Here is a 19,992-nt window from a genome sequence, read left to right as displayed (position 1 = left end):
GGCCAACAACAACAATCTGGCTGTGAACGCGACGTTCGTCGTGGCTTCAATCTCAATCCATGGAGCCAATATGTAGTTTATGCCAAAATTCTAAACAATGGCCGTGCTACCCAACCACCAACCTGGACAAATACTCGAGGAGCTGAGAACTTGAAACAACCACACAGAAAAATCATCTACCTGATGGCAATCCTCCTGCTGGCTGGTGATATCCAGGTGAACCCGGGGCCTCGCCTGGCTTCCGCTGGCGACCTGCTGCCTTCTTTGGGTGCTCTGGATTTTCCCCCTGCTTTTGTGGTGCCTCCATCGGCGAGTGGAGGTGTGCGCGGGGGGGACCTGTTGCGGCGGGGGGACAGCGGCGGCGAGTGGAGTGGCCTGGCTGCTTCGTCCTTGCTGGGGAGCGGCGCTCTCAACGTGGCGCTTTTCTCTGGTGCCGATGCGCGGTGCACTGTCCCTGTGTCGGATGTTGCGGCCGCAGTTGTTGGGGATTTGCCTCGGATGTTGTGTGGAGAGCGCTCCTGTCCACGAACGCCAGGTAGCGGTGAGTTTCAAACTTTGACTGCTCTGCCCTCACAAGAAAATAGGGCCAACCAAACCGCAAAACCAGTTAAACGGCCCATTTTCAATCAGCAACACTGGGGACTAAACCCGGCGATTCGGAAAAATCGAAGAATTAAGTTTTTTAAAACTCTTAATCATGCGAAACTGATCTGGGATCCGCAATCCAAACCTAAGGGATTACTTGGCGGACATTTAAATATACGTAGCATTGTCTCTAAAAGCAATCAGTTAGAACATTTACTGTCTCATTCTAACTTGGACTTTCTTGGTCTTTCCGAAACATGGCTTAACAGGCACTCACCCGAGGCTGCCTTTGACATTTCTGGGTATAATGTGTTTAGGAGGGATAGAAATAAGGGCGGGGGGGGGGGGGGGGGGGGGGATTGCTAGTATATGTTAAAAACACAATAACATGTAACCTCATTGAATGGTCACAGGAAATAGACATGGAGTATATTGGGTTGAATATGTCACTATCTCCTCAAATGTCTTTCATTGTCATTTGCCTATATCGACCACCATCAACCAATAACATATTTTATGAGCATCTCCATAATATTCTTAAGCAATGTGATGGTAAAAAGGAGTTAATACTAATGGGTGACTTTAACATAAATTGGGATAAAAAAACTGAGAGAAAAAAACTTAAAGAGATAACAAATAAATGTAATCTTTCCCAACTGATACAAGGTCCAACAAGAATAACCAACTCCTCTCAGACTCAAATTGATCTGATATTTACGAATAGACCAGAGAGAGTAACTACATCACATAATCTGCTGACTGGTCTGTCCGATCATAATATCACACTGCTGGTAAGGAAACTAACTAGAAAAAAATTGGTAAACTCGACCACAAGAAATCAATTCTATGAGAAAATTCCTAAAAATGAAACAATCAATTTAGAAAAAGCTATAAACCAAATTGACTGGTCTGACTTTCTAACCAGCAGAGATACTGAGATTAGCTGCAGCACTTTTATTTCTATTATTACTGAGATAAGAGCAGCCTTCACAAGAAAGGTGAAATGTAAACATGGACAAAAGAACATCTTACCATGGCTAAATGACACTCTCTGGCAACAAATGAAAGAAAGAGACTCTGCTTTAAAGAGGGCTCTAAAATCAGGGCATAGTAGCGACCAGCTCACCTTTACAACTCTCCGAAATAAGGTTTTAAGGAATTTAAGGAAGTCTAAGGCAGAGTTTTTTATTAGAATTATTAATGAAGCTCAAGGAAATGGGAAACGTATTTGGAGAAATCTTAATAAATTAACTGGTCGGAATAAAGAACAAAGGATAACTTTACATGAACTCAAAGTGAATGGAAGCTTGACACAAGATAATGATATGATAGCAAGTACATTTCATGATTTTTTTATAAATTCAGTCAGGGAGCTGACTCAAGGTATCCCAACTGAAACTATACCATCTATTCCTATTGATAAAGCTAAACCTATTTTTAAAATAAAGGAAATATCTGAAACAGAGGTTATAAAAATCATAACCTCGTTAAAGAATTCAAAAGCAAGGGATTCACATGGTTTGGATACCTCATTTTTAAAATTGCACAGGGACGTACTTGCTCGCCCTATTGCACATCTGATTAACCTGTCAGTTAGGCAAAGTATTTTTCCAAGTTCTTGGAAAAAAGCAGTAGTATCTCCGATCCATAAGTCTGGTGATAAAACAATGGTGTCAAATTATAGACCCATTAGTATTTTATCAGTGATATCTAAGGTGACAGAAAAATGGGTAGCAGAACAGCTGAAAAAACATCTAAATTTGGGCTACACACCTTTGCATCCAATGCAATTTGGATTTCGCACAAACCACTCTACAGAGACAACTGTTTCCTCCTTGAAAATATTAAGTCACAATTAGATGAGGGTGGTATAGTAGGTGCAGTGTTTCTGGACCTTAAAAAGGCTTTTGACACTGTGAATCACAGGACACTATTATCAAAATGATCTTTTTTTAATTTCTCAGATGAGTCATATTTAACTAACAGGAAACAGAGTGTACATATTGGTGATTCTTATTCTTCATATCTCGATTGTAATATTGGTGTACCCCAGGGGTCAGTATTGGGCCCTATCTTGTTTAGCCTGTACATTAATGACTTGCCTTCAGTCTGTCAATCGGTTAATTTACAAATGTATGCAGATGATACAGTTCTTTATTTGCATACCAAGAACAAACAACAGGCTGCAACTAAATTAACTGAAGCACTAGTGCATGTTTCCGAATGGCTAAAAATGTCAGATCTGCATCTTAACATTAACAAAACAGTCTGTATGTTCTTTTCTAAGAGGTCCACAAGTGCACAGCAGGCTGATGTTTTTATTGAAGGAGAAAAACTTATGGTTGTGTCTGAGTTTAAATACCTTGGTATTATTTTAGTTTCTAATTTAACTTTTAAAAAGCATGTTAAAAAGGTGGCTAATACCATTAGATATAATCTGGCTAACTTCAGACACATAAGGCCTTATTTAACCACCGAGGCAGCCAAACTTTATATGTATGCCATGATTTTTTCTCACATATCATATTGTTTTACAAGCTGGTCCCAAGCAAATGTGACAACTCTTAAACCAATAGAAACCCTTTATAAACAAACCTTAAAAATATTAGATCAAAAACCTATCAGCTATCACCACTGCAATATTATTACTAAATATAATTTATTTAATTTTGACCGTTTTTTATATTATCAAGATGCCTGTCTTATTTTTAAAATTTTACATGGGCTTGCACCTCCACCACTGGGTGAATTTATACAACAGAAGAACAGCAGTGGCAGGGCAACTAGGGCAGTCACCAGGGGAGACTGTGTTGTACCGTATAGACGTAGTAAGTTTGGCCAAACAGTCTTCTCAGTACGGGCCTCAAATTATTGGAACTGCCTCCCTACTGAACTCAGAGAGAGCACCAGCTATTTATCATTTAAATTTACACTTAAGAAATGGATTAAAAACACTCAAAACTGCAATCATTAATAGTTGGTTTATCTTATCTTAGGTACTGCACTTCTTTGTATTGTACTTATTATTATGTATCTGTTTTTTTTAATTGTTTTGTGTTTTACATGTATTCTTTTTGTATTTTTGCTGTGTCGACCTGCCAAGGGACTACAGATGAAAATTAGCTCTCTAGCTAACTCTGGCGCATTTACATTTTGAGTGTAAACAAAAAATGTTAATTAATGTGCATTGTCCCTTTTAAATAAACAAACAAAAAAAAAGATCTTCTCTAGATCAGTCAGGTTTCTGGGCTGTCGCTGAGAAACACGGAGTTTGAGCTCCCTCCAAAGATTCTCTGTTGGGTTTAGGTCTGGAGACTGGCTAGGCCACGCCAGAACCTTGATATGCTTCTTACAGAGCCACTCCTTGGTTATCCTGGCTGTGTGCTTCGGGTCATTGTCATGTTGGAAGACCCAGCCTCGACCCATCTTCAATGCTCTAACTGAGGGAAGGAGGTTGTGCCCCAAAATCTCGCAATACATGGCCCCGGTCATCCTCTCCTTAATACAGTGCAGTCGCCCTGTCTCATGTGCAGAAAAACACCCCCAAAGCATGATGCTACCACCCCCATGCTTCACAGTAGGGATGGTGTTCTTGGGATGGTACTCATCATTCTTCTTCCTCCAAACACGTTTAGTGGAATTATGACCAAAAAGTTCTATTTTGGTCTCATCTGACCACATGACTTTCTCCCATGACTCCTCTGGATCATCCAAATGGTCATTGGCAAACTTAAGACGGGCCTTGACATGTGCTGGTTTAAGCAGGGGAACCTTCCGTGCCATGCATGATTTCAAACCATGACGTCTTAGTGTATTACCAACAGTAACCTTGGAAACGGTGGTCCCAGCTCTTTTCAGGCCCATTGACCAGCTCCTCCCGTGTAGTTCTGGGCTGATTTCTCACCTTTCTTAGGATCATTGAGACCCCACGAGGTGAGATCTTGCATGGAGCCCCAGTCCAAGGGAGATTGACAGTCAGGTTTAGCTTCTTCCATTTTCTAATGATTGCTCCAACAGTGGACCTTTTTTCACCAAGCTGCTTGGCAATTTCCCCGTAGCCCTTTCCAGCCTTGTGGAGGTGTACAATTTTGTCTCTAGTGTCTTTGGACAGCTCTTTGGTCTTGGCCATGTTAGTAGTTGGATTCTTACTGATTGTATGGGGTGGACAGGTGTCTTTATGCAGCTAACGACCTCAAACAGGTGCATCTAATTTAGGATAATAAATGGAGTGGAGGTGGACATTTTAAAGGCAGACTAACAGGTCTTTGAGGGTCAGAATTCTAGCTGACAGACAGGTGTTCAAATACTTATTTGCAGCTGTATCATACAAATAAATAGTTAAAAAATCATTTTTTTTTAGATTATGTCTCTCACAGTGGACATGCACCTACGATGACAATTTCAGACCCCTCCATGATTTCTAAGTGGGAGAACTTGTAAAATAGCAGGGTGTTCAAATACTTATTTTCCTCACTGTATATATATATATATATATATATATATATATATATATATATATATATATATATATATATATATATATTTATTATTAATATTATTTTTTATTTTATTAATTATTTATTTATTTATTACCAACAATGAGTTTTATTTCTTAAACTCATTCCCCCGTTTTTATTCTCTCCCACAGACATTATGGACTGCAATACCATCTGAAAACCAAATCCATGACAGATCTATTCATGTTCATAATTTCATCATTCTGTGGACATTATCCTGCAATAATAAAAACACTTCCTGAAAAAACATTCACCTCATTGTCACACCAAGCAGATTGCAGTCATAAACACACATCCATAAACACACCGGAACCACACAGGGTATATGTGTGGACACCCATATATGGACATCCTGTCATAAAACCATAAATCAGACCAAAATCATTTTTGACACAAGCTCCCTCATATAAACTACTTATAATACTTATATTTTAAAATACTTGTGTGAATGTTCTATATCAAACTGCACAATATAACCTGTTGATTCTGATGATACCAGGTTGTCATTTGATTCCAAATCAAATTATAAAACTTAAGTGAACTGTTCATTTATTTTTTTGTCTTGTATATACTTATATTCTTATACTAATACAACATGTCATTATTTTATGTAATCTTTTCACAGTGTTGCAGAAACATTATCACATTAACACACTTTAACAGCATTACTAGTTTATAGTACTTTAAGTAATAAGTGTTTACAAATGACATAATGGGGAAAAGGGAGAGAAATATGGCGAATGTGAAACTTCTGTGTTTGTGTCAACTTCTCAAAGACACACAGGACATCTGTGTCATAAATCTGCTCCTCTGTCCTCATATATTACATATGGAGGTGAAAGACTTTGTCAGTGTGTCTGAATCAGTGTTTCTGACTCTTCAGGCTTACTTGTGACGCTCCATGAAGACTGAATGAATCATGGAGGACAGAGAAACATTCAGAGATGGAGATGTTTCTCCAGCATTCAGGTACATCACAATCTTCATATGACCTTAATGTTATGGATAATACAGTGTATGTCACATAACAGGGTGTTCTGCATGTTTGCCATGATTGGGAAGGTGTTCTGAAAGCTAGTCTGGTGCCGTGAATGGATTAGAGAGATGGCTGGATTTATCCTTGTGCAATGTCTTCACTCTTCAACTTTTGTGAAGCTTCTCTATATGAGGTTTATCAACATGTAAAATAAGCGAAATGAAAATGAGTTTCTGTCTCCTATTCTGATAAAGTCAATTCCATTTGGAGAAATCAATCTCACCGGAGTCCAGCTGTGTGTCCATGAAGAGTGACCAGTCTATGGGAATACCAATAACATTTACTGGAAAACACACATCAACTGATCTGAGGTACAACATTTCTGTCTAGATAAATACATATATAGATGATGCTATCATTATACAAGTTGTATCATATATGTAATTTTTGTGTGTATTCTATTGGCTCTATTATGTGAAAATTCAATACAACATTTTGGATGTATGGATAACATTATCATGGTGCAATGTAAAATTGTCAAGTTAACTACATGAATTCTTCTTATCACTATTTCTTTTAAAGTCAATCACACAGTCAGAGATCAATCTCACCGGAGTCCAGCTGTGTGTCCATGAAGAGTGACCAGTCTATGGGAATACCAATAACATTTACTGGAAAACACACACTAACTGATCTGAGGTACAACCTTTTGGATGATGGATAACTATCATGGTGCAATGTACTATTGTAAATTTAAAGGGATAGTTCACCCAAAACTGAAAATTACCCCATGGTTTACTCATCCTCAAGCCTTCCTAGGTGTATATGACTGTCTCCTTTAAGATGAATATAACTGGATTTATATTAAAAAATACCATTGCTCTTCTAAGCTTTATAATGGCAGTGAATTGAGGATTAGATTTTGAAGCCCAAAAAATTGCTTCCATTTATCATTAAAGTAAATCCATACGGGTTACCATGGGGTTAATAAAGTCCTTCTGAAGTGAAGCGATGCGTTTGTGTGAGAAAAATATCCATATTTAAAACTTTATCAACTACAATAAGTAGCTTCCGACAGACGGCCGTACGCATTGATTTACGGTGAAAAAGTAAACCTTGACCTGACACATGACATACTGACCGACGCGGAAGCACTGAGGATTAGGGGTGTGACGAGACACTTATCTCGCGAGACAAGACGAGTGTTAAATGTTTTAAATAATAATCTTCTAAATAATGAATGTCATTTCAGTTCTACTTTATGAGAGTTATCAAATGCATTGAAAGACAACAATATACAAGCACTGTAAAAGGTTTAGCCACAAACTCAACTGACTGGCTTTTCTCCGGTATGATTTCACATGAGTCTCTTCAGACCTTACTGTAGCCTACATGATATTTGAGCTTCCAGAACTTCTGATTGAGGCTGTGTGTGACGTCCTGATTGAACTCTTTTCCACAAACTGAACATAGAAATAAAAACTGTATAAATAACAAAAATAAATAACAGTTTTCTCTTCTTAATTGCAAACAATAAATGCTTGTGCAACCAAAATTAAAGTACTGTAGCGCAGACTCTTTATAATTGTTGTGAAATTGCAGTTTTAGTTTGCACCGGCAGTTACAGGGTCAATTTGGCGAGTTCAGAAAAGACCAGTAGAGAGAAACGAGCGAGTCAGTGAGTTAGGCTGGTGCGTTTGTGTACAGTTGTTCTTGCGTTCCAATTAAAAGTTCAGTAACAGAGCCTCCATTGTCTGTCGTTCTTCAGACGTTGCAATACTCTCCCAATATTCAAAGTAAAAACAGAGACCAAAATGTAACCTAATGTGAATGTAGCGGTGGCATGTTCTATGCTAATTTCACCCTTAGGCTCCGTCATGGCTATAATGCGTGACAGCTTTTCACTCGACGACATTTTAGTCTCGCAAGATCTCGTCACACCCACCCTACAGATGATAGAGCAAAACAAAACACCGGTCATGAATCAGAAGTCTAAACGAGAATTTTTAAAGAGAAATGTGGGAGGAGCTTGAGTTTGTTGGCCAGCCATATTTGTTTGAAACGCGAGAGGCGTCAAAGCTTACGATACTCCTACATCCTTCGTCATACATCGTCAAGAGTTTCTCTTTTGGTGTAAGTCGACTTGCGTAGGCTGTCTTCCAGAAGCTAGCCAGAAGGCCTTTATTAACCCCATGGTAACCCGTATAGATTTATTTTATGATAATTTGGCTTTTATTTTTGGCTTCAAAATCAAAGATGATTTTTTTTAAAGGTCTTTTTTAATATAACTGTGATTATATTTCTCTGAAAGAAGAAAGTCATATACACCTTAAGGGTGAGTAAATCATGGGGTAATTTCATTTTTGGGTGAACTATCCCTTTAACTACATGAATTCTTTTGGTCACTATTTCTTTTAAAGTCAATTACACAGTCAGAGATCAATCTCACTGGATATTTTCATATTCTCCATATTCTAATATCTCTATTCTATTGTCTCTCTTCTATTAAACTGAATTCCATGTGAAGAGATCAAACTCACCGGAGTCCAGCTGTGTGTCCATGAAGAGTGATCGGTCTATTGACACATTAGTACCATTTAAGGAAAAACACACATCAACTGATCTGAGGTACAATATTTTACTTTGGACAGATAATAATCAAGAAAAATCTGTTTAACCATTTCCTTTATTTTGAAAAATAAAACAATTTGCTCAAAAAGATCTTCGTCAGGTTTTTTTCCTTTTTTTTATCAAAAGTTGCTGTTTTTTTTGTGCTAATATTTTGTATTGATCCTGCACCAGTTGGAGGGAATTTGGACGTGTCTTTTCTTCCTCTTTTTTTTAGACAGACAGTTAGAAATACCATTTAATTTCATCCCTCAAACCCTGAGTATTTGTTTACATCCATGCTTTGGACCACTAATACCAACTCACTGTAGTCACACTAGCCAAATGAATAAATTACTTTTAAAAGAATACAGTGTTTATTTATTTTACTTTCACTTTCACATCTGTAATTCATGTTGTTATCTATTATTTTAATCGTTCAGTCATGACTCTCAACTGGTCCAAAGCAGATTCAAATCAAATCTGCTGAAGAAGTTTCAGTGTCTGTATGAAGGAACAGCAAAGCAGGGAAACCCAACACTCCTGAATGAGATCTACACAGAGCTCTACATCACAGACAGTGAAAGTGGAGAGATCAATAATGAGCATGAGGTGAGACAGATTGAGACACAATCCAGGAGAGCAGAAACAGAGGACACACCGATCAAATGCAGTGACATCTTTCGACCTTTACCTGGACAAGACAAACCCATCAGAACTGTGCTGACAAAAGGAGTCGCTGGCATTGGAAAAACAGTCTCTGTGCAGAAGCTCATTGTGGACTGGGCTGAAGGGACAGAGAATCAGGACGTCCAGCTCATATTTCCACTTGCTTTTAGAGAGCTCAACTTGATGAAGGACAAAACACTCAGTCTTTCAGATCTTCTTCATGTCTTTTTCCCTGAAACCAAAGAAATGGACATATCCAGTGAAGAATATAAAGTGTTGTTCATCTTTGATGGTCTGGATGAGTGTCGTCTGTCTCTGAACTTTAAGAGCGAAGTGAAACTGTGTGATATATCTGAATCAGCCTCAGTGGACGAGCTGCTGATGAACCTCATTGAGGGGAATCTGCTTCCCTCTGCTCTCATCTGGATCACCTCCAGACCAGCAGCAGCGGATCTCGTCCCCTCTGAGTGTGTCCATCGAGTGACAGAGGTACGAGGCTTCAATGAGCCACAGAAGGAGGAATACTTCAGGAAGAGAATCAGTGATCAGAGTCTGGCCAATACAATCATCACACACCTGAAGTCCTCAAGGAGCCTCCACATCATGTGCCACATCCCAGTGTTCTGCTGGATCTCAGCCACTGTTCTAGAGGATATGTTGAGTGAAGGAGAGAGAGGAGAGATTCCCAAGACTCTCACTCAAATGTACACACACTTCCTGATCATTCAGACCAACATCAAACATGAGAAGGACTATGAGAATAGAGTGAAAGATGAAGACATGATTCTCAAACTGGGGAAACTGGCTTTCCAGCAGCTTGTGAAAGGCAACCTGATCTTCTATGAGGAAGACCTGAGAGAGTGTGGCATTGATGTGACAGAAGCATCAGTGTACTCAGGATTGTGCACTCAGATCTTCAGAGAGGAGTTGGGCTTGTATCAGGGGAAAGTCTTCTGCTTTTTCATCTGAGCATCCAGGAACATCTAGCAGCTCTATATGCTCACATTTACTTTACAAACAACTGTATAAATGCATATTGGAAGAGATTTAATCCATTGCCTGGCCTGCATCAGGGAGCTGTGGATGAGGCTTTACAGAGTAAGAATGGACATCTGGACCTTTTCTTGCGTTTCCTTCTGGGTCTCTCTTTGGAGTCCAATCAGACTCTCTTACGAGAACTACTGACACAGACTGGAAGCTGCTCCTACAACAAAGAGGAAACAGTTCAGATCATCAAACAGAAGATCAGGAAGAATCGCTCTCCAGAGAGATCCATCAATCTGTTCCACTGTCTGAATGAACTGGGTGATGATTCACTGATGCAGGAGATCCAATATTATCTGACATCTGGACAAATAAGAGAAACCAAACTCTCCTCTTCACAGTGGTCAGCTCTGGTTTATGTGTTGCTGACATCAGAGCAGAAGATGGATGATTTTGATCTAAATCAGTTTATTGGAGCACAAAATACAGCGGATGAAGTTCTTCAGAAGCTGCTGCCTGTGGTTAAAGAATCTAGATCAGTTCTGTAAGTCACTCTGACAACAATCACTACACTGATAAAACATGATCACATTTATGATTTTAGCAGGTGCTTTTTAACTTAAGCAGCTGCAGAGGTGTGTGTGTGTGTGTGTGTGTGTGTGTGTGTGTGTGTGTGTGTGTGTGTGTGTGTGTGTGTGTGTGAGAGAGAGAGAGAGAGAGAGAGAGATGATGATCGTAGAGGTCAGTGTGTGAGACGTGATGAAGGATTGAATGTGACGGGGATCAAAACTGAGAGCAAATAGCAACAGTGTCTTTAACAGTGTCTTTTTCTATATATTGATGCTGTTTGTCCTCTAATGATGTTTATGTGGATGTTTTACTGTCTCTAGAAATCACATTTGTAGTTTACACTTTTTATTCTATGTTTGCAGCTGGTATCAGTTCACCATGTAACTTTAATCTACAGGTTGAGGGATTGTGGTGTTGTGTCAACATCCTCCTCCATTTTCTTCATATGGTCAATAATGAATAAAAGAAACGGTTTTGGAAACTAAAAATGGTCTGATAGATAATTTTGTTTAATCTTCATTAGATTGTTTCCAAAGTTTTGAGAGTTTTTATTACTAATACTTATATGTAATGGATAAACCGTGTCTAGCTGTGCATTCAGGGCGATACAAGACCCTTCTGTTTCAGTCCTGATCACCCTGTCAGGTTTATTCTGTGATGAGAACTGTTGGAATGTATATTATCCTGCTTATTATACATCTACTTGCCACACAAGTAAATAATTGGATACAAAATATTGATTTGACTTTAAATATTATATTATCACAAAACTCAATGCAAATTAAAAATGTTCCTAGTAAGCAGATTTGAACCAAGATAAATGAACAAGCTCAAACAAGACGACCATTCAAGGGATAATATACAGTCATGACACTTATTACACGGCTTTTCACTAAATTAATAATTTTGTGGACATGAAATATTCATTTGAGTTGAAACTGTTTCAAAATCCTCCATGTGTATTACAATCCATTACAGCAGAAGTGTTCAATCCTGCTCCTGGAAGGCGACGTCCTGCAGAGTTTAGCTCTCGATTTTGACAGAGGGAGCGAGTCTTCTTCATATGTAGACGTGATAGCTTTTAATTTATCTCCACCCCAAACAACTAATATTAATTATCTTTAAAATATTTAAAACCGCCCAAGAATACCTATATACATACAGAATGCTACATCAAACAAATTTGTAAGAGATCAAGGGCTTATGACGTTCCAATTCAGCCCATTGCAAAGGTTCTGCCAGTAGTGGGCACTCGTGCAACATAATCAATGACATATACCTGAGTCAACGAGATAGAGGGAAGTTAGCGAGGAAAGGGCATAAAAATATGAAGTGGAACACAGCCCAACTCCAACAGTATATTATATTAATACTGTAATCCTCAGATTTCCTTCTTAAGCCGGTGCACACTGTGCGATTTTGGCCATTTTAGACAAATTTTGCAAATCCTAAAAGATCCCTCTGATCCTAGGCTAAAATCTGAAGTCTTTGATAGTTAGTTTGACAAGTTCATCGACAGCTCACATCACTGAATGTATCATTGATTGATGATGTACAACTCTGGATGAGTTTTCTTGTGTGCGTCTGTTAACGCATCTTGACTGTCATACAGTCTGACATTAATAACAACTGAGATCTTACAGTGTGACATCAATGACAACTGAGATCTTACAGTGTGACATCACTGACAACTGAGATCTTACAGTGTGACATCAATGACAACTGAGATCTTACAGTGTGACATCACTGACAACTGAGATCTTACAGTGTGACATCAATGATAACTGAGATCTTACAGTCTGACATCAATGACAACTGAGATCTTACAGTGTGACATCACTGACAACTGAGATCTTACAGTGTGACATCAATGACAACTGAGATCTTACAGTCTGACATTAATAACAACTGAGATCTTACAGTGTGACATCAATGACAACTGAGATCTTACAGTGTGACATCAATGACAACTGAGATCTTACAGTGTGACATCAATGACAACTGAGATCTTACAGTGTGACATCACTGACAACTGAGATCTTACAGTGTGACATCAATGACAACTGAGATCTTACAGTGTGACATCACTGACAACTGAGATCTTACAGTCTGACATTAATAACAACTGAGATCTTACAGTGTGACATCAATGACAACTGAGATCTTACAGTGTGACATCAATGACAACTGAGATCTTACAGTGTGACATCAATGACAACTGAGATCTTACAGTGTGACATCACTGACAACTGAGATCTTACAGTGTGACATCAATGACAACTGAGATCTTACAGTGTGACATCAATGACAACTGAGATCTTACAGTGTGACATCACTGACAACTGAGATCTTACAGTCTGACATCAATGACAACTGAGATCTTACAGTGTGACATCACTGACAACTGAGATCTTACAGTCTGACATTAATAACAACTGAGATCTTACAGTGTGACATCAATGACAACTGAGATCTTACAGTGTGACATCAATGACAACTGAGATCTTACAGTGTGACATCAACTGAGATCTTACAGTGTGACATCACTGACAACTGAGATCTTACAGTCTGACATTAATAACAACTGAGATCTTACAGTGTGACATCAATGACAACTGAGATCTTACAGTGTGACATCAATGACAACTGAGATCTTACAGTCTGACATTAATAACAACTGAGATCTTACAGTGTGACATCAATGACAACTGAGATCTTACAGTGTGACATCACTGACAACTGAGATCTTACAGTGTGACATCAATGACAACTGAGATCTTACAGTGTGACATCACTGACAACTGAGATCTTACAGTCTGACATTAATAACAACTGAGATCTTACAGTGTGACATCAATGACAACTGAGATCTTACAGTGTGACATCACTGACAACTGAGATCTTACAGTGTGACATCACTGACAACTGAGATCTTACAGTCTGACATCAATGACAACTGAGATCTTACAGTCTGACATCAATGACAACTGAGATCTTACAGTGTGACATCACTGACAACTGAGATCTTACAGTGTGACATCACTGACAACTGAGATCTTACAGTCTGACATCAATGACAACTGAGATCTTACAGTGTGACAACTGAGATCTTACAGTGTGACAACTGAGATCTTACAGTGTGACATCAATGACAACTGAGATCTTACAGTCTGACATCAATGACAACTGAGATCTTACAGTCTGACATCAATGACAACTGAGATCTTACAGTGTGACAACTGAGATCTTACAGTGTGACAACTGAGATCTTACAGTGTGACAACTGAGATCTTACAGTGTGACAACTGAGATCTTACAGTCTGACATCAATGACAACTGAGATCTTACAGTCTGACATCAATGACAACTGAGATCTTACAGTGTGACAACTGAGATCTTACAGTGTGACAACTGAGATCTTACAGTGTGACAACTGAGATCTTACAGTGTGACAACTGAGATCTTACAGTCTGACATCAATGACAACTGAGATCTTACAGTGTGACAACTGAGATCTTACAGTGTGACAACTGAGATCTTACAGTGGGACATCAATGACAACTGAGATCTTACAGTCTGACATCAATGACAACTGAGATCTTACAGTCTGACATCAATGACAACTGAGATCTTACAGTGTGACAACTGAGATCTTACAGTGTGACATGGCTTATAGCAAGGATCATGTTCGTACAGTCTGACTAGCAACAATCGTAAAGGACGATAATAAATCGCACAGTGTGCACCCGGCTTTAATAAAACATAATTTAATAAAACATCATCTCATTTTGCATGAGATGCTAAATGGCACCTGCTGTGTTTGTGAGAAACAAGACAGAACGAGTCCATGGTGTGTTTCAAGAGACATGAAAGAAGCGCTGGATTCAGATACTGGGATGAGCAGTGTAAAAGCCCCGGTCACACTGCACTTTTCCTTCCATTGACTTCCATTTATTCCATTCAGACCAGAAAAGTTTCGCATTTCGCAGCGTTCCAATCTTCAAGTTTGCAAATTCGCATCACGTGAAGTCGCATGACCAGTAGAAGATGGAAGTGTAAGGGCCGCACAATTGACCCAATGAAAGTATCCAGTGTGTGTCTGAAGGTTTCCTGCGCGTTCTGTCTTTTCCATCTCAATTGTGCCTTACACTGGTGTTATTGCAGTTTAAGGTCTTTAATTACAGCTAAATTACTATTTGACTCAAATTTAGGTTGAAATGGCAATTCATTATTGTTCTGCATAAATTTGTAACAGCATAAAGAGAAAATCTAGAATCTTGCCTAATGTGTCTCATGCTCCATCTAACCCGGATTCTAGTATATACTTATACTTAACCCTGGACACAGATTTGCAGTTTAAATTAAACTCCATTCCGTGTTTTAGCTACAGCCTTGACTTCCACGTTGCTGCTTCCTCAAATCCATTCCACTTGGCTCATTCAGAGTCCAGGTAGATCCAGGTCAGTTTAATTACCATTCTATATTAATGCGCTGTTTTCATTGAAGCGCACACACACACACACACACACACACACACACACACACACACACACACACACACACACACACACACACACACACACACACACACACACACACACACACAGAGAGAGAGGAGATCACACTGATCACACAGAAACATTCAGGAGCACAGAAACTTATCAACGCTGTCCTGCAACTTTAAGTAATAAAATAGCTTTGCTACTGAATCGCTACATTATATTTCTCAGCAACGAAGGGGTTACATCGCTATTCTAAAGTAATTAATAATAAATAATAATAATAATAATACGTTTATTTTATATAGCGCCTTTCAGAAAACTCAAGGTTGCTTTACAATAAAGTACAAATAAACATGACATAGAAACATGAGATAGAAACAACATAAATAAATTGAGATGTATAACATAATAGATAGAGGTACATAAAGTATAAAAATCAGATCATAGAGTCAGGGGTCAGGGAAACAAGTAGCAAAAAGATATGTTTTAATGTGGGTTTTGAAATCGTGTAATGATGAAAGGTTGCGGAAGTGTTGGGGGAATAGAATTCCAGAGAGTTGGGGCAGCGGTACAAAAAGCCCTTCCACCAAACAATGATAGTTAAAGGCATACTATGCAGTTTGAGTTTTTGTCAAACAGCGACCCCTAGAGGCGCTGTGGAGTACTTGTATTTAACGTTACTGTCGTAAATACATTTCTTGATTTCTTTTCCTTGACTCTTCCGACCACGGTTTCTTCGTTTTCTTCGTCGACTCTGCCATGATTCACGTCTGAAATGCGTGCTAGTGTCTTCCATAGAAGCTGCTTCATATGTTGATGATGTATGTGACGTTGTGGCGTAAAGCAAGTCGTGATTCTCGCTAGATTTGTCGGGGCGCCACCTCTCAAACCTGCATTGCTGGTTTTGCCAGCGGCGTCCCCGCCCCCAATTTGCTATCGGGATGATTCGCCCCTACTACGAGTTTGTTTACTATTGAAATGATTCCGAAGCTGTTATAGCTGTTAAGGTACAAATCTTGCATAATGTGCCTTTATAGTAATTAAACTCACAGCTTTGTTGTTAATAGAGAAGCTGAACAGAAACGGGTATGAATATCTCTCTCTCTCTCTCTCTCTCTCTCTCTCTCTCTCTCTCTCTCTCTCTAAAATTAATTCAAATAAATACTATAATTCGTTCATTCAAATAAATGTAATCTTATACACTACTTTATATCTGTGTCTGATTCAAAGCGGGCAGAATACTTGATCTAATGAGCAGTAACTGACGAAAATAACTGTCAATTTGATCCTTCTGGTCAAATATTGTTCTGCAAACATCAATAACAGCTTTAAACAGATCAAAACACATGTGAAAAAGAAGCAGAAACAAGCGATGCCATATGTAAAATAACACGATCACCAACATCAATCAGCATATAAATCAAACGGCCTAAAGTTACTGAATGAAATGTCGACCCAGGATGAGCTTCAGGACTGTGAAGCTTTGAGGTGTTGATGGACTTGATCTACTCCATCTGTGTTTTGATCATCATTCTGAATCACATCTGGATGTAGTCTTTGACAAAAGCTTGATTTTCTCAAGTTTATGCTCAAAGCGTTGCTTTTTATGAAACCTGCCCACATTCAAGTGTTGATTAAAAAGAATGCATGAAGCTAGAATAAAATATTGTGGGGGAAAGAGTTAACCCTCTGGGGTCTGAGCTGTTTTCTGGGCCCTGGAGGTGTTCTGACATGCTCTGACATTTGTGCTTATTTCTGTTACTTGTGACATTTTCATGGCTAAAGTCTGATTACACTGTATTCAGCACAAACTCTGCTACAATAATATATCAGCAGCATGTGTGTAAAAGTTTGTAGTTTTGAGATAATGACATTTATGCGTGGTTTGTGAAAATACCAAAAAAAATTCTCACTGAAATAAGGTCATGAAACCCATACTTATTATTTCTTCACAAGACTTAGAATATTTGCTCTAAAACTATGTGAAAATCACCTTGACTGCTCATTCAGAGAAGACAATATATTGATTTAAAAATTTTACGACGTGTTTTGTGTGAAAAAGCAATATGCGAAGGGGCGGATCATCTCATTAATATGCAAGCTTTCCACACCTGAGAAAGACAAAGACACTCCCTAATGGCCCTATTAGGAGCTTATCAGGGCCCATCATTCTGACCAACCTTGCACAAAGAATGAGATGATTAAAAAAAGAATGGCTTTTAAAATTGTTTGGATTTATTTACAACATAATCCAAAGATACACAACAAAAAAACACTTATTGATAACAATGATCCAAAGAAAGAGACCTTTGTGCCATTCCTAAAAACATTGTACATACCTTTCATTTCCAAGGTGTTTGATTTTCACTTTACCATGTTCATGTACAGAGACATGTACTGTGAATGTTGAAGTCAGCAGGACTCAGTGGCATCTGGGCCCTGAAAAAAAAAAAAAAAAAAAAAAAAAGTGAACATACTGATATCAAGAGAAAGGCCTGCACGATTTTGGGAATACATTTTAGATTTTTCTGGTTAAAATGGCTTTTTAAAATTCACAGAATACACACACACACTCACACAAATGTTTCCAACAATATATTATATAATGAACACCAGGTTTGTTGTGCCTTGTTAGGCTGTGCGCAGTGCTGCATAAAATAATAACAATATAGCAGCCTATATACATTTTCAAAAAGATTTCAGTAACAACTAAGCTAGAGAAAAATATATTGATTATCATGTTACTTCAAATGTTTCCATTCGTTATGATGATATGAAACGAGATAATAGTAAAAACATGAAGCCGTTTGGAGCGTTTTGCTTTTCCAAAATATGATGCATTCAAACACGATCGCGATCAAAAATATGATACATTCAAACGCGATCACGAACAAAAATATGATACATTCAAACGCGATCGCGCTCAAATATAAAACATTATGGTTAGGCCTACCATATCTACGTTTGAGCAGATATCCACAAACACAGTAACAGTAAACACGGGTCTAAATATTATAATATTCACCATATATATAGCAATAGTTCAACTGCAATGTGAAATTTATGCAACAATAACAAACTAATATGTAAGAATTTCTTACCTTATCTTTCTTGTCTTCAAATCGCGTTCTTCTTCTGGGGTAAAGCCAATGTAAACTCACGTCATTCAAACTCGACGAAAAGCAGAGACTGATGAAGTGTTTTGTTTTTGAGGTAATGAGCGCGTTCGCGTTCCATGTGGAGATTTGCATGTGAATATCTTTTGCGCGAGTAGGCGTGGCCAAATTAACTGTAATGAGCAAGCGTTTGAGAAGCTGGACATCTTGTTGGTTTTATACAAATTACTTAAACAGAAAATATTTGTTTTCAGTTTGAATCCGATCATTTAAAAGTACACACTTAAATGTTTATAAAGGTTTATGGCTCATAAATATGTGACAAGTATTCGCTGAGTTTTGTTTCAGTTTATAGACGTGCTCAAGAAAAAAAAGTTCACCGCGACGGAGAGGCAGAACGCACACCCTGTTTATTTTCTTTATTTTTCAAAAGCACAATGTTTTGATTTGATTGTAAGTGGACACATACAAAAGTAGAAATATCACAGATTCTTTTTTTATATTTATTTTTTCTGTATGACCATAAATGACGGAGTAATTTAAGTTTAAAGTGCTACAATGTAAAAAAAGTCCAGCAAAACGCGGGGGCGCGTTTTTCGACCTCAGAGGGTTAATATAGAGCAGTAATTAAACTACCTGTGCATTAAACAGTCTGAACACACACCTTTCAGCCAATCAGAATCAAGTATTCAGACAGACCATGGCCTAATCCTAACCACTGACTTTGCCATTGATTAAGTCTCTGTTTCTGATTGTGAAGTTCCTGATAATCTGAGCTCAAGATCCTGAACTGAGACTGAAGAGTGTCATTGTTCTCTACAGGTTGAGGGATTGTGGTGTTACAGATGAAGGTTGTGCTGATCTGGTTTCAGCTCTGAGATCAAACCCCTCACACCTGAGAGAACTGGATCTGTCTGAGAATAAACTAGGAGACAGAGGAGTGAAGCTGCTCTCTGACGGACTGAAGGATCACTGTAAACTGGAGATATTGTGGTAAGATTGTATAAATGTATCAACATTAGGGGTGTAACGGTACACAAACATGACAGTACGGTACGTACCTCGGTATTGAAGTCATGGTTCGGTACAGCAGGGGGGAGTAAAATAAACACAATATTGCTTTCTCTTTTTTTGTTTTTTTTTAATCAAACTGTTTTTTTAAACAAAGGTGTACATGTGTTTAAATTCTGTTAAAAAAAAATGATCACATTCATCTAATCTTTCCTAATGATCCGCTAGCTGCCCGCCCCATAAGCATGCCGTCAAAAAAACGCGTCTCTGTAGGCAGCCTAGGCTCTGAGATCTGCACACAAAAACAATTGGTTTCACCAACCACTTAAAACCAAAACAAATAGTGTTCCAACCAATCACCGACAGGGGGTGCGTGTTGTGAGGTTTTGTGCTCGTGCACGTCTGCACGCGAAGTCGGAGCTGAAGAAGAAGCTGGCTCAAAACCTCACAACACC

At 38.5% G+C, this 19,992-nt stretch overlaps 1 pseudogene across 1 annotated transcript; it reads left to right on the top strand.

Moving 5' to 3' along the window:
- Positions 1 to 5,951: 5,951 nt before the first annotated feature.
- LOC311277423 (NLR family CARD domain-containing protein 3-like) lies at positions 5,952 to 19,523 on the top strand (annotated as a pseudogene). The gene is made up of 6 exons (XR_014630333.1): positions 5,952 to 6,071; positions 6,333 to 6,449; positions 6,661 to 6,777; positions 8,606 to 8,706; positions 9,129 to 10,877; positions 19,356 to 19,523. The product of XR_014630333.1 is annotated as an NLR family CARD domain-containing protein 3-like (transcript).
- The last annotated feature ends 469 nt before the right edge of the window (positions 19,524 to 19,992 follow it).

This window comes from Rutilus rutilus (assembly GCF_951802725.1).
Source record: "Rutilus rutilus genome assembly, chromosome: 18".
Taxonomy (NCBI): domain Eukaryota; kingdom Metazoa; phylum Chordata; class Actinopteri; order Cypriniformes; family Leuciscidae; genus Rutilus; species Rutilus rutilus.
The sequence above is the reverse complement of the archived record's forward strand: the minus strand, read 5'-3'. Positions and strand labels throughout refer to the sequence as shown.